This window comes from Trachymyrmex cornetzi, unplaced genomic scaffold (genome assembly GCF_001594075.2).
Source record: "Trachymyrmex cornetzi isolate Tcor2-1 unplaced genomic scaffold, Tcor1.1 scaffold723, whole genome shotgun sequence".
NCBI classification, from domain to species: domain Eukaryota; kingdom Metazoa; phylum Arthropoda; class Insecta; order Hymenoptera; family Formicidae; genus Trachymyrmex; species Trachymyrmex cornetzi.
Window position 1 is genome coordinate 206,989 of NW_017300052.1, and position 5,967 is coordinate 212,955.

Genomic DNA, 5,967 nt, shown 5'->3' on the forward strand with positions numbered 1-5,967 from the left:
TCGCATATTGAAAATTGACCGAGAAATAATCAATGTTAATAAGTGTAAAGCTCGGTAAAATAATTGATACGAACTTCGTTAAAATAAATGTATAAAATAAGTTCCAGAAACTTACTTAAAATAAAAAAATATAAAGTAAGCTCTGAAAAGTTATTTAAAATGCTAAATAAAAAATAGGTGAAATAAAGTTATTTAAAATAATAAATAATACATAATCTTTTATTTTTTATTTAAAATATATATTTTAAATAATTTTATTTTGAATACGACCGAGCTCTCGAATAAGTAAAGACCATATTCGTCAAAGTAAATTTTAGTACCTAATAACGTTTTTGCGTGAATCTTACTATTTCCAGTTCAACACTGTAAATAATTTATTGCATGAAATATCACTACACACACACCTGAATTCGAACCGTTCTACATTCCGTAACGAGTGTCTTACCAATTCGATTACCGAGGTACGTGATGATATTTTTCGTAATAACTAATTAAATATTAAGAGAAAACATCTTATTTAGGTGATAAATAAATAATAACAAATGAAAGCACGTAAACCGAAAAATTATCTCAAAAATAAACTCCTAAAATATTAAACGATATACTTAAGAAATATTCTGTCAAGCAATATGTATTTTGCAAGTCTTGTGTTATGAGAGTATCTGATATTATTTCTCTCTGTTCTAAGAAAAGAATGTATTATTATCTGGAGAATTGAGCGGGACCGAGAATTTACGCGCTCGCTCGAATAAATTTGATGTGCTTATTACATGTAATAAATTTGGAGATTTATTACGTGTGGGAATAAAAGTTTCGAGCAACGCAGCGAATTCGAAGGGTCCGGAGCATTGTGGGCGCGAGGACATTCGCGCAAGATTACCCAAGGATCTATATTCCGGGGTTGGCACGGCGAAATTTAAAAACTTACCAACTTCATTTCGCCGGCAAACTTTACCAACGAATATTCCCTCCGAAAGCGGCTTTACGCGCCCACCGCTACCCTTTCGCGGCCTTTTACTTTACTTCGACCTCTATCTACGCGCTCTCGACTTGAATCCACATGTGGATATAGACGTATGTAGCGCGCCAGATCTAATCTGGAAAGTTACGCCGTAAATGCGCCACGTGACTACCCGGAATGTTGAACTAACGGATTTTGCCCAAATGCACCCGACGTACGCGCATGTGTTGCAAGCTAATAGAGCTTGCGCTGTGTATAACCTAAGAATTACAGTCACGCTCAAGAAATTGTGTAAAGTCGTGTTTCACGAAATACTACGAATGACAAACAGATCTATCTTGCAAATGCCAAATACAGATACATATCTCTAATTCCGTTAATATTTTAATCATTCCTGATGATTATCTCTAATTTTGCTGCCTCATTAATCCTCTTAGCTTGTATTAACATTAATTTATTTAAATCATATTATTATGTGCATACATTTAATAGAATTAGGTATAATACTAAAAAGCAACACAATACTGATTTATAACAAATTTTCAATCATAATATAATTAATAAATACATTACATTATAAGTTTCTAATGATACAATCAATTAAAATTTGCAATTGAAGAGAGAGAGAGAGAGAGAGAGAGAGAGAGAACTATAGATATATATAATATTATTATTGATTTTGAACATCAATTTCGACATAATGTGTTGTAATGTTTCTGTGTATTTAATATAACATTCATATCCAACTAATTGTGCAATTTTTAAAAATAAAACAAAAAAGTAATTATCACAATACCGTACACTAATTGAAAAAGCTAGTATATGCATTGTAAATGCATTACTTTTATTGATTTACTCATATTAATACTTATAAGTTAGTATTGGTAGTCTTATTCCAAGAATGTAATGAAGAAAAAAAATTAAATCATTTTCTGCAACAAGTATTTGAAATATTTTACAATATATTAAATGACAGCAAAATAAAACACGCAAAATGCGTCTATCTATATAAAAAAGAAAAAATAATATGTTTCAAAACCTTTTAAAACTAGAATAACGTGTTTAAAACTGAAATACTAATTGCATTTTGAAACAGAACAATTAAATATCTAAATGTATTATCAGAATATATGTAAGCAAATTGCACCTGATCTACATTCTTTTGCAATGGACTGTAATGTCTTCATTAGTTATGCGTAATGATTAAATTGTGCGCCATAGATACGTTCTATCGTCAACATGTTCATTGGGTTATCGAATTGGTGGCGTTTGAGGATGGTTACGTTATAGCGGCATGCGTGGCCCTTGGCGATATTACACGGAATTTCTGGTTACACCCGGGACTATCGGTTGACTCAAAGCGTTGCTCAATGAATACAACATATCTGGAATAGATGCTGTTAATTGAAGAGGTATTAATGTTAACCACTGAACTATGTGTCACGCTAGGATACTCATGGCAGCATAGGTTCACAAATAGAAACATTAAGCGTAATTAACTGAGAGATATTATACTAACAATAAGATATTACCGAGAAACATTACACTTCAATTTGACTTTGATTCATTTACATTACTATATAATTATAGTTTATAATTAATTAATTGTTATAATATCTTTCTTTAGTAATTTTTATGATGATCTACAATAAAGTTATACATATTTAAACCAAGTTTTGTACTGCTTAATTTATTTAAAAGTATTAAGAAGAGACAATTTGAGATAATACATGTAGGAGAGGTTGGTGTGGGTGGTGTAACAGTCAATAGTAGAAATATATAGCATATATGTGATGAAAGAACTGATGTTGTTTGTATTGAATCAGGATTTTGATGAAGGTCAACGATAATGTAATTTGCAACAAACAGTGTGATCCAGAGATGACACCTAGGACTGGACAAGACAGGTTGGAAACGACGAAAGAAATACCAAAAAGAGCAGAACACAGGCGACCGAAAAGGTGAGTCATTAAATATTACATGACCTGAGTAAGAGTATCATCTCGAGCTGCCAAAGAGAAGGAAAAGTCGGTCGGTTGTGAGTGCTGCGGAAGACGGCGGTGTCGGTGGCCGGTAAGTGAGAGGGTGAAATAACGGTTAAATAAGTAAACGACAGCATACGTTGTAAGGCACACTGTCCGGAAAATGGAAACTCGATAGGGCAGCCACCGCTACTTCTCCATGGCGCTCCCCTATCATGGAATTGACGGCCGTGCTCCATCATTGATACGAAACTCACGAGAAACACGTCAGAAATGTCCGCCGAATAAGACAAGGGTGGCATGTCATTCTCGATATACCGACATGCACGCTTCGATATGAGGCGAACAAGACCGTCGGAAGTTTTGCGTTTGCCACGATAGAAGGCTCAGAGTGAAAAGTATCTGTCGGATAACTTATGCCAGCGAATTGCGAGAGCGAATATTTTGCGAGAAATACATGTGACTTTTTTTAAAGAATTACTTTTTTAGTTACAACCAACAACAACGAATAATAACGTAATTATGGATTTTGTCATTAATTTATCCTTTTTTCTTATTATCCATACTTTTTGCAATAAAAGTATCACAAATAAAAAATTTGGAAAAATATTGCAAAGAGAGGAATAATTAAAATTGGTCATAAATAATATAATATTTTGATGATATATCATGTGGTGTGTATCGTCTAAATGTTTTACATAGAAAAACATCATTAATTTTTCTATTAATTAAAGATGACTTTGCTTATATATATTTATATATATAAACTTATACGTTATCAGAACGTCATACGCTTTTACTAAATCAAGATCTTCAATGCAATAAAGAAGTATGGAAAAATTTAATAATATAAAGATAAGTTATATGGACAGCTCCGAATTATACAAAGATGAACCTGATGACTTATCTATATCTTATTTCTCACGGAAAATAACAGAATTTTAATAAAAAAAAAGATAAAAACAGATACGCGGTACAATGATAAATGGAATTTATTCGTGCTCCCGCAAAGCACGGAAGTCGTCGCTTCCGCAATGCAGTTGTACGCGGCGTGTTTAACGGCTGGACACGCATAAAGAGCGCCACTTTGTTCTCGTTCTATTTTTGCACGATCTTCGCATGCGACACGATGAGAACGGCCTTCGGGCCGCTGACCGCAGGCGTTGCCGTCGGCAATTTGGTTCGTAGCCGGTCTCGTGCATTTCACTGTATAACACCTGGTCTTTCTCCTTTCACCCTTATTTCAACTTAACCGCTGCATTTGCTACAAAACAGTTGGAATTAATGCACTATCGTAAAAAATCACGTTCTTTATTTTCTGAAAATTTGACTATCCGTAATGCCAGCTCACACATTTTAACTAATTTTTCATATCTTATCACTTATATGTCTGTATATTTTGTATATAATCGCTTCGTATAATTTTGTAATAATCTCTAAAGTAAGAGCTTTCTTTTCAGAATTAAAGAAATTCAGTTATAATGTATCAAAATATAGAAATAATCGATACCCTATAATCGCAATCGCTCTGCAGAATAACTTCACTATCGATCTTTTATGGTCTTATTGTTGGTTGGCGCGATGAAGAAAAAAATATAAGGCATTCTATATCTGTGCGGAGGGCATAACTCGATCTGACAGGCGAGCTCCATTATCCTCCTTTCTGTAGAAGAAACAATACGTCTTCTTCTTGTGTTCGGCTTTTTCCTGCTATCCGTTGCTTACATCTTTTCCCCTTCGCACATCTTTTATCTATCGCACTGTCTATATTGACTGTTAAATCTACTTTATCCCTTATTATTTATCTTGATAATATTTTCCAAAGAATATCTAAAAATAACTTATGATTACATATGATTGCTATATATGTACATATCTACTCGGGAAAAGTGCAGGAGAAATTGTAAACATTTAAGGGAAAAGTTAGATAAAGTCGACGATTATTTATCAATTTTAAGAGAAGCCTCTATTTAAAAGATACTCTAGTTTTTGTATTTGTTTATATTTGTTTTTAAACTACAAAAATTAACAAATAAAATATATGGACAATAAGAGCATATATACACAGCGCGGATATTGGTACGCAAATTACTATATAATTAACAAATAATATCTACATAGGATATAAATGTACAATAATTATCTATAGTATATTATTCGTACTTTTCGGTTTTCTTCAAACCATCATCAGCGAATCCATAAATATTATCGTAGAAGTCTTGACAATAATCTTGTGACAATGTTGAAATTCAAATCTATGTAAGACTGAGGATGAGCATTTCCCTACTTTCTGGTTGGAAAGAGCCATGAGTCTCTTCGTTAAAAAGCCAAATGACTGACTAGAGGACAAATTATGCAAATTTAATATTGTTATGTTTTCAAAATGTACTGTATTACTCACCCTCATTCTCCACAGATTTCAATTCGTTATTCCAAATGTAGGAAGTCAAATTGTACAAAGGAACGATAACAAGAAATATAATACTTAGTTTTTATATTATACAATATAAAATTATGACGTATGTTATCCCAACGGGAGTCAGACAACTAATGTTACGTTGTAAGACCATCAAATTCTATTTTGCTAGCCACGTCCGTAGAGAATACATTATGATGAGTCAAACAAACCTAATGTCAATTTTTAAAAACAAAACAAAATCAGCTAAAAACGAATAACATAAAGTCACTATTTAAATCTTTCTAAAATGCTCACATACGAGTGGTGTAAAAATTCTGTATCTGATTGTAAATTCAAGCTGTTTTGTTGCAATTAAATGTTCAGCATTTCCAATATGAGCCTCTTATTTAATTTTCTTTCTATGTCCAAGATTTTTATATCCTCCCATTCAAAATCATGACTGTGTTCCAATCTATGTTGTGTGATCACTGATTCGTTCGACGTTATCCTATTATAATATAATGTGATTTCTGTGTTCTTTGGTTTTCGTTTTTAATAACCGTCCCATTTGCCCCACATAGGTTGCATCACAATCTCGACACTGTATTTTATACACTACATTTTTG